This window comes from Gavialis gangeticus, unplaced genomic scaffold (genome assembly GCF_001723915.1).
Source record: "Gavialis gangeticus isolate Ggan-Ray unplaced genomic scaffold, GavGan_comp1, whole genome shotgun sequence".
NCBI classification, from domain to species: domain Eukaryota; kingdom Metazoa; phylum Chordata; order Crocodylia; family Gavialidae; genus Gavialis; species Gavialis gangeticus.
The window spans coordinates 6,993,811-7,004,425 of NW_017728995.1; the positions used below are offsets into that span (position 1 = coordinate 6,993,811).

At 46.0% G+C, this 10,615-nt stretch overlaps 1 long non-coding RNA gene across 1 annotated transcript in view; it reads left to right on the forward strand.

Moving 5' to 3' along the window:
• Positions 1-4,671, forward strand: part of LOC109287918 — an 18,868-nt gene extending 14,197 nt beyond the window's left edge. Inside the window, exons 3-4 of the long non-coding RNA XR_002095008.1 lie at positions 1,054-1,179; positions 3,856-4,671. This is a non-coding gene — a long non-coding RNA (uncharacterized LOC109287918). The remainder of the gene's footprint in view (positions 1-1,053; positions 1,180-3,855) is intronic.
• The last annotated feature ends 5,944 nt before the right edge of the window (positions 4,672-10,615 follow it).

Below are 10,615 nucleotides of genomic sequence, written 5' to 3' on the forward strand. Positions count from 1 at the left end.
CTGTGCTTAATTCAGTCCTTATATAATTCGGCACGAACTCACTCACCTACCCGCAACAAACCCATGCTGGCTATCCCTCAGGATGTTGGCATCTGCCAGTCTATTAAGGATGGCCTCTTTAATAAACTTTTCTAAGACCTTCCCTGGGATAGAAGTCAGGCTGATGGGCCTATAGTTAGCTGGATCCACTTTCCTCCCTTTCTTGAAGATAGGCACCACATTGTTTCAAACGTCCTTGCCACATTTTGAGGCCACATGTGAGTAGTTATATTCTTGTATTTATATACTGATACTTCATGGAAACCAGAAGATTGCATACAGTATCCAGCATTCAGTTCTTGATTCAGGAGAGCAAGCACATCAGTGCTTGCCTTAATAGGGATGAAAACTGCAGAGTATTGTCCGGTTTCTCTAATGAGACCTTTATCTTAGATACAGACCTTCTGATTCAAACCTTAAGATATTGTACCTTAAACCAGGATTAAAGTTATTTTTAAATATTAGTTGCTACATGAAATAATTTACAGAAATGGATTAGTAGCCAATTGTTATCATACTTCAGAGTCAATGAAAATCATTCTTCATCTCATGATGAAGATTTCAGCAATGAATTCTCTACTGCCTGATAAGCCAAGTTTTTGTATGGAATGTAGTTACTGAATGGAAAGAGAATGGTAGGTACAGTGGACTGGGAAAGCTTATCCTACTATCAGGATTTTGTAGCAGCTTATGCTTACACTCCTTAGGCACTGGCTCAGAGCTAGTTGTGCCACCATGCATCATTTTGCACCATGACATGAATTCAAGGGTTTCTGATTCTCAGCTTTGAATATTGGGAGGATTGTTTCTTTAACAAGATGATGGAGTTGGAAAAAGAGCTGAGAAAGGAGTGTCATGGCTATCTGGGTGTTGTTGGCAGTAATAAGGAAATCTCTTTGTTAAAGTAGCTAGTGACTCAATGAACTGAACCCATGTGGTACCAAAAGTAGTTGACAAAACATGATTGCATTGGAGTGAGCTTTGGGGTGGGGAGGAGGGGGGCATGAAATGAAGCAACTACAGTCTCCAGCAGAACTGAAACTCTCCAGACATGCAGCATAGACCTGAAAGAGGTTTGATCAAAAATTGCACCTGTACATGAGGGTGAGTGGAGGAACTGAGAAGTCAAGTGACCAAAAGGTAGCTATTTTTCTGAATATAGTGGGTGGTGGGACACTGGATACATAAAACAGTCTGCAACTGAGCCAGTTGTGGGCTGATTATGAGGCAGTGCTCAAAAAGTTTAAGAAGTACAGGCAGTCCTCGGACTTACAACACAATTGGCTCCTGAGAACTGCATCTTAAGTCAAAACGTTGTAACTCGAAAGCAATTTTCTCATAAGAAACAATGTTATAAATAGAGGATTGGTTCCTGAACCAAGGGCCGATACCCTATTTCCACCAAAAATACCCCAGAATTTTGTACTCAATCAATTATAGATGAGTAATATAGCTACATTAATTTATTTATATTGTAAATAGGAATCATATTTATTTGGAAGGACTTCTTTGAGGTAACTTTGCTGGACTTTTTGAAGGGCTCTTGGTTTGACTTTTTGAAGGGTTCTTGGCTGGAGTCTCCTCAGGAGTCTTGGCTGCAGGTTTTTCTGGAGTCTTGTCTGCTTTCTTAAAGAAAGTGTCCAAGGAAGTTTGGACAAATGATCTCCAGGGAGATGAGTGATGCAGCGAACTTGTTTGCTGGCATGGCATGGCATCAGATCAAGCATTGTAAAGTCAAAACTGACATCAAAAAGTTGAAACAGGGTGTCAATTTATAAACATGGTAAGTGCAAAACATTGTAACTCGAAACGTTGCAAGTCAAGGACTGCCTGTACTGTACTCCAAAAAGAATGAGACTTTCAAGAAATAACAATTTCACATGAGGTCACAAAAAAGAGGGAGAATCCTTTAGGGAACTTGAAAAGGATCTTACACTACTGAATCAATCCTGTAACTTTGGAGAATTCACAGTCTCTACCTAAGAAAGAAGAAGAACCAGAGTGGGCTTATTCAGAGTGGGTGATAGTACTAAAAAAAGGAAGAAACCCTTTGCCTTAGCATAGACCCAAAAGAACTTAATAAATATGTAAAAAGGAAATGTTTTCCCATTCCCACCAGAGAAGAAATCTTGGAAGACATGGCACAATCAAAGTATTTCTCCACATTAGATGCATCAGCTGGGTTCTGGCAGGTTCTATTAGAGAAAAATAGCAGACGTATGCAGGTTCAACACTCCACATGGAAAATTCTGCTTTTTCAAATTGCCTTTTGGGTGATGTTTAGTACCAGAAGTGAGTACCAGAAGTAAGTATATACAACAAAAATTTGATGGCACTGAAGGTGCCGAAGTGTATATAAATGATATTTTAATATAGGGATGTACACTGGAAGAACATGACTAGTGGCTTCAGAGAGCTCTGGAAAGGGCTTGGTCAGCAGAGTGAAAACTTAATAGACAAAAGTGCAAGTTTAGTATTAGAGAAGTAACATAATTGAGTGAAGTAGAGACAAGTGAAGGAAATGTCCACAGGAATAAGAAGGAATAGGAAACACCTGCAGCACATCAAGGAAGAACAGGAGAAAGAACAGTGTCCAAACCAGAGAACAACATGAAGATTAGAGCATAGAGAAAGTGAGAAAGACAATGCAGAGACTACAGCACAGACTGATCAAGACAACGCAGAGACTAAGGTGATGCCTCACAGATTTGCTATATATTGCTATTGCTTTAAATGAGTTGTGCTTTTTGTTTGAAAAGGGGAGATATGAGGGTTGTATATCTTTAAGAGATAGGCAGAGTTGGAGAGAGAGCGGTGAAAGAAGTGTCACGGCTGTCTGGGTGCTGTTGGCAGGAATAAAGAAACCTCTTTGTTAAAGTGGCTCCTGACTCAGTTAACTGAACCCACAGCATGACACATGTCAATATTCCATAGATTTAGGGTCTTTTTAAATAGTCCTTCATCTTTTCCAGTTCCTAGTCTGTGAATACGTACCAGAAGCAGATGTCTATAAGAGATTTTCTTAAGGAGCCAATTATTAGCCCAGATCATCTTAATTATGCCTTCATAATCACAGCAGCTATATGTGAAATATCTGCTTGCCAGAGAACTTCAGAATTCTAACTTTTCATCCTATTTGCCTTACCCTTTTCAGACACATTAAATGGAAATGATTCAGCTTCTAAATGTTGTAGCTATAGGTTATCTATGATTCACAAGAATAAAGTAATGAAGTTAGAACTACTACTGTGTAGACTTTCAGTGTTTCCTGAAAAGTTATGCCACTCCTACCCCAAAGATAATCACATAATTTTCTGATGTCTTCCCTGCCTTTGGTGATTTTGCTGGAAACTTCATCAGTGATGTGAACTTTGCTCAGTTAAGTGAATACATTCATCTACAGCTTGAAGCAAATGCCCTGTCAGCACTGTGAATGGTTGTACACAGGGCTAACCTAGGAACAGGTGGGTATATAACCTTTGACTTTTAGGCAATAAGTCAGTTGAAAACTTTTCCATGAAGCTAAAAAATGGTCCCTAATGATTTGCATTCTGGGAATGGGTAACCAAGGAACAGCCATCAGCAAACAGAGGGGTTTCTCCCCCGCCCCATGCATCACTCCAATGGGGCTTTGCACCCTGAGCCTTCTACACTAGTGGCAGGGCTCTGGGATGCAAAGAGGCATGACAGGCCAACCTCTGGCACCAAACCCAATTCCTGCCTGTGCTTCTACCTGAGCCCTAGGAGGCCCCAGAGGAAGGGTGGCTGGATCTGGCCAAGATCTGTATTTTTTTGTTTGTTTGTTTACATTTTCAGGTGGCAAGACTCCACAAGTATATCAAAGAAGAAGATGGTACCCCTGCCTATCCCTCTGTCCCCCTACCAAACTGTTTGTTGGCTCCTTATCTGGTTGTTGACCTGGGAAACCAAAGGACATGGTTTAAAGAGTGTCTGAAGCTTCTGCTGGCTGGGCAGGGGCCCTTGTCAGGAGTGGCCATTCCACACCCCCCTCCCGTTTTGGGCTAGTGTGGCCTCAAAGGCCATCCTACACAAGGAATCTAAGAGAGAAGGTAACCCAGTTGGCTTGCCTCATGATGCTGGGCCTGCTAGTTGGCTTAGGAGGTGCAAGTTCAAAGCTGCCCTTTACCTGGACACAGGTGCCTCCTCTTCTCTGCTGCAGGGATTTTTTCCAACTGCCCTGTGTCTACCTCCAATGGGCTCTTGAACCCACTATACCAATGGCAGAGATCTGTGACACAAAGATGAGAAGCTGGATACAGCCCATTACATCATAAATTTGTCCAACCACTACGGAGTTTGTCAGGGCAGCCGACCTTAAGCAACTTCCATAAGCCTTTTCAGGTGAGAGGTGACATTCTTTTGCAAGATCAACAAGGACAATACAGAGGTCAGTATGTTGGTATTTGCAGTCTAGCAAGGATCCTATCTATTATTCCTCATTCTTTCCTGAAGGCAATAAGGTGTCAGGCAAAAATTTCACAGCTATGTATCAAGTGAAGCATTTGAGTCTAATTCTCTCAAGAATCTTGCCAGCAATCATTAGTAGGGAGATTCCCCCAGTCAAACTTATACCCTTCCTATAGACAGGGACAACAATGCATTTTTATATTGAGGAATATAAAAAAACAAATGCCCTGTCAGCACTGTGAATGGTCACAGTGATTCTCAACCAGGGTGCCAAGACACCCGGGAGTGCCTCAAGATCCTGGGGTCAAGCATGGCTACAACCACCTGAGCCCCCACTAGGGAGAGAAGCTCCATAGCCCCAGTGAGGGGGTAAAGATGTGGAGTCCCAGTGAAGGGGAAACCAGAAGGCTGGGAGCCTGGTGTGTGTGTGAGATTTTGTGTAGAGTTGCCCTGGAAGGAGCCAGGGCAAGCTTGGCCCCGGTCAGGTAACTGGCTGGCCACTGCCCCAGTGAGGGTCGTGGGAGAGGCCCAAAAGACATGCACTAGATAAAGCCTAGGGCCGAAAGAGCCTGCTCCAAGGAGCAAGGCGGTATAAGTTGTCAATGCATGAAAGAGACCCTGTGAGAGGGGATGGAGCTTGAGAGGCCCTAGTGAGAGGAGGTTAGCATAAATGTGTGTGTGTGAGGCCTGACAATGAAAGCTAAGCTTAGTCTGGCTGTAGGCCAGCAGTATTTGTCACCTGGATGCCATCTGCGAGACTTGGGCTGCGATGTAGGGGAGGATCGGAGCCACAGATAGTGCCCCGTGGCATCAGGGCAGGAATGGGCAGCCTCCTACCTAATTATAACCAATTATGAAATAGCAAGGTATGGCAGGTGAGCGAGGTGGGCAGTTAGCCCAGAAACGGGTGGGCAAGCCAATGGCGGAATGGCCCCGAGAAGGCCCCCTGTTATAGGCTCCTTTAGAGTGACTGATAGGGCTTGCTTTGTGTTGGCTGGGTTAGCTAACTGAGGGGTGGAGCTAGGCTAGGCAGCCCCTAACAGTTCATAGTGAACAGAGAGGGAGTTTGCCATAGGAATGAGTCAGGGAGTATGAGACTCTGTGTATGTGAGTGTGCATGAGAGCACAGGTATGGTTGTTTGGCATGTGGGTTTTGTGTTTTTTCTTTGTTTTTCTGTTTTGTTTACAACCTAGGTGTCCTCCAGGGAGCAAAGGGGGCACAAACATAGGCTGGGTCCGCAGTTATGATCTGCATGGGATATACAATGTTTGTGTTCCACCCAAAGGGTCAAAAACATTTCACTTTCACCAGGGGGAAGTTGCTGTCTGCCCTGAAAGAAAAGACTAAAAGATTGGAAACATGGGTATCCAATGTACCTTATATCAAGGAAGAGGAAGATTACTCAGCCAGGAGTTATAAGAGACTGGCACTGGAGAAGCCAAAGGGAAAAGAGAGGTAGCAGCACATGACTACTTGAAGGAGGGTCCCCAGAATTTAAGAGGAGCAGGCTGAAGTCAGCAACTGCTTTCAAGCACTCTGTGGTGGAAGAGATGAGCAAAAAGCAGAGGAAATGATATTAGCAGGCATGATGCAAAGGACTCTCCAGTCTAGAGAGCTGGAAGTGCAGGGCTCCATTAATAGGGGATCTAGGACCACTATACCAGCAAGAAAGTAGTAATGGTGATAGGTCAGGAACAGAGACACCTATTTGTCATCTGGATTTGGGGTCCTGGGATGTGTGCGGTCTACACGGATCCTTATTTTTAGGATGTCACACAAAGATCGCCAAAGCTCATCCAGTCTTCAGATCATTACGCCTCCCTGCTTGTCCATGTAGGCACCAATGATACTGCCAGGAATGACACTGAGTAGACCAGAGGTGATTACAAGGCTCCTGACAGGAGAATTAAAAAGAACTTGGAGAACAAGTGGTGTTCTCAGCAATCCTCCCCATGGAAGGCAAGGCCCCATGCAGGGACCATTGTATCCTGGAAATAAACGTGTGACTGAGATTGTGGTGTCAGTGTGAAGACTGTAGATTCTTTGCTATTAGTGGATATTCCAAGGAGGAAGGCTGCTGTCAAAAGATGGGATCCATGTTACTAGAACTGAAAAGAGCACCATCAGGTGCTGTCTGGCCAATCTTGTAAGGAGGGCTTTAAACTAGGTTAAATGGGGGATGGTGAACAAAACCCTCCAGCAACAAAGCAAATGTTCCGGAGGGGAAAGTGTTATACCTAGGATGACTCTGGGGGCTTTTAATTTATCCAGAGAAGTATAAAACAAGGCAAAGCAGGTTCCTTTGAACTGTATACTAGTTTATTGGGAGATGTAGCAATCAGACAAAATTACCAAGAGCATTTAGACGCAGCAGAGAACACATACTACCGGGTGAGGACTCAGGGTGCTCAAAATGTGTCCTCACAGTTGAGGCAAGTTCCAGACTCTCTCACCTATGCCTTTGCGTGGAGGAGTTTTATACAGTTCAGATTCAAATTTCTGTATTTCCTCCCATTTCTCTAAGATAACTATCTCTTGGTCATCAAGTAGGGAGCAGCGACACTGAGTCATGACCTGTGACCATTGTTCTTACCTGGGGTCATTAATTGGCATTATCACCAGCCTACACATTTCAACTCACTTATTGAAGACTGTCCCGTACCACCTGCTTTTTCTTACATGCTAATCACTGTGATTCAGCCTGGACTGTTTCTGGGATCAGTCTATCTGGAACAAAAATGTGGTGACACAGCCAACACCAAGCAGTTTGTGGGGGTCGCAGGTCTTTCCAACAAAAGACACATGCATGCTGGGGGGGGTGGTACTCAGGAAGACGTGTGTGTGTGAGAAGTATGGAGAACAAACAAGATGAACTGGAATACAATCTGGGACAGGAACTTTGATCTGATTGGTATCACAGAGATCTGGCATGACAGGTCTTATGACTGGAATGTCAGCATTGGGGGCTACATTCTGTTTTGGAAAGAGGTTTGGGAGAAAGGTGGTAGTGTTGCTTTGTATGTCAAAAACACTGACATTTTCTGTTCCAGAAGGCTGAGGTTACAAGTAGGGGATCATCTATACTGGATTTTTTTCCTGATCAATAGGGAAGACTTGGTGGAAGATGTGAAGTAATGAGAGGGAAGCAATCATGCTATAATGGAATTCCAGATCCTGAGATGGGCACCAGAACCAGGATGCTAGATTTCAAAAAGGTGGATATCAACTGATTCAAGAAGGTGGATTTCAACTGATTAATAGGCGTGGTGCCATGGGAAGTAAAGGCTGAAGGATAAAGGTGCCCAAGAGGGCTGGAAGCTTCTAAAGGGCATAGTATTGGAAGCCCAACAAGAAACTGTCTCGACACAGTGGAAGCACAAGAAAAATCTTAAGAGACCAATGTGGCTGCATAAGGAGGCTCTAGGATGTTTCAAATACAAAAGAAAAGCATACAGGCAATGGAAAATTGAGCAGGTCACTGAGGAAGCATTCTAAGAAACAGCAAGAACCTGCAGGGACAAAATTAGGAATGCAAAGTGAAAAAAAAATCAGCTGCACCTGGCCAGGGAAATTAAAGATGACAAGAAGAGTTTCCATAAGTATCATGTCCAGAAAAGACCAAAGAAGCGGTGGATCCACTGTTAAATAGCCAAGGAACTCTTAACAGAAGATGCAAAGAAGGCAGAGCTACACAACAGCTACTTTCTCTCAGTCGTCACAAAAAAATTGAGCTGGAATTAGACACAATAAAGATTATTTGGATAAGGAAAGGGACAAGCTGAGGGATGAGATAACAAAGAAGGCAGTCAGAGCTCTTGATGGGTCTGAATGAATTCAAGTCAGCAGGACCTGATGAAGTTCATCCCATTATTGAAGGAGCTGGCAAAGGGGATCACGAACCTTTTGGCAATGATCTCCACAAAGTCACTGAAGATGGGCAAAGTACCAGAGGACTGGAATTGGGTCTGTTTAGTCCCCCTCTTTAAAAAGGCAAAAAGGATGACCCAAGGAACTATTGACCAGTTAGCTTCACCTCAGTATTCAGGAAGTTATTGGAGCATCTCCTAAGGAAATCCATTTGTAAGCATCTGGAGAAGGAAAAGTTGATCGCGAGCACCCAGCATGGATTTAGCAAAAGGGGTAAAAAAAAAAAAACCCATGGGAAAAAAAATGGAGCAGCACACGCACAGGCAGCATGTCCTTGCAGTGTGGAGAACACCAGACTGTGTAGTATGTGGTGGTGAAAATGTGTTTGCGGCACCACATATCACACGACTGTGCTCATCTGAATACACACTAAGAGGGAACATTACAGCAGTCTTCAAATACTTGAAGGGGTGCCATAAAAAAAAGGGAAAGCACCTTTTCTCTCTTGCTGCAAAGCAAAGGTGACACGTAGTAGGAGCACTGGGGGACACGTTCCCCTGCCCCCCCGCCTTTCCCTCCCCCCTGAGATTGCCTGCTGCTGATGCGCCGCTGGCATCTGCAGGCAGTCGCTGCTCACCACTCCCTAACTGTGGCTGCCTGTGGGTGGTCCCCACTCAGTCTAGCCTTGCCACCAACATCACTGTGGCTGCCTGCAGGTGGTCCCGGCTCGGCCCTCCCTCGCTGCCGATGTCTCCACGGCCACCTACAGGTGGTCCTCATTTGCCGCCACTACGCCATGCCCCGCCAGCCTAGGAAAGCATAAGTCATTCATGCTGCCAAGAGTAGGACACGACCTGCACGACTTGAAGTTGTAGCAGAGTAGATTTAGATTGGATGTCTGGAAAAACTTCTTCACTGTTAGAACAGTAAAACAGTCGAATGAAGAACCCAGAGAAATTGTGGCATCTCTATCATTTTGGGTGTTCAAGGGGAGATGGGACAGGCAGTGGTCAGGGATGATATTATACATAGCTATGCCTGTGTTCTATGATAAGTATTTCCTCTGCTTCTTGGCATGGGTGGTTGCTGCATGCAGGGGAATTTTTCCCCTACTGCTGCTATATATGTCAGGGACTTTTTTTAAGCCTTCCCCAGAGGCACTGGGTGTGGGCTGCAACCATGGCTGGGGATTTTGACTGGGGAGTGTCAGTGCTCATTTTGGGATTTCAACCTGGTTCTTGGCTAGAGGGTCTTGCCGCTCTGCTCAGGGTATACCGAATTGGGGTGAAGAATGGGGGCCATATTTGGGGTCAGGAAGGAATTTTATTGATGGTCAGACTGGTATGGACTATGGGGATTTTTGCCTTTCTCTGTAATGCAGGGTGTGGCCCTCTTTCTGAGATCTCTGAACATGTTTTAACTACCTTTGCAGCAGCAGGATGTTGGCTGCTGCCGTCCCCCTGCTTTCCCTGTGACAGGTTATGGTGTTGTGTCAAGGATGACTGTATAGTTTTGCTGTGAGGTAAGACCAGGCATGCTCAACCCCAGCCTGTAGGCCAGGCACACTGCCACCACGTCAACCGGCTCACAAGGCTCCCCCCAGATCTGAGGGGAGCCCCATGGTCCGTGGCCCCATCACTAAACTAGGCACTCAGGGGATACTGAGTGCAATCCTGGTGCATGGGGGCTGGACAGGCCCCATATGGGGGCTTGGGCCCCGATTTACATTGGGCAGCAGTGGTGCAAGGGTCCTTGTTGTGCCGGGCTGGCACAGAGCCGATGATGGCTGGGGATGAGCCAGGCAGAGGCAGCACCAGGCTGCGGGGCCACATTGTGATGCACGATTGTGCCCACAGACCAGCCCAGGCCCAGTCACCTGCCCCACAGGGCCAAACCCACAGGATTAAAGTTAAACAAGGGATTTGTATGGGATGGTTTGGATAGGGATGATCCTGCCTGGGGCAGGGGCGCCTACATGACCTCTCCAGGCCCCCTCCACCCCAACCGCTCGAGCAGGCCGTGCCTCTAGCCTTAGCAGAGCTTCCCCAGAGCTTTCGCTCCTAGCACCTCTCTCTCTCTCTCCCCCACCTGCTTCAAAGTTAGCAGCGAAGGGGCAACTCTGCCCCACCTTGCACCGTGCTTCAGACGCGGGGGGCGGCAGGGCCCACTCCGGGGGAAGCGCACACCAAGTGCCCGCGTCCCAAAACTTCTCCCGGGGGGCGGCCGAGCCAGCTGCCGCCAGGGGGCGCCTGGCCCCAGCTCCGCTGCAGCCGCGCGCTC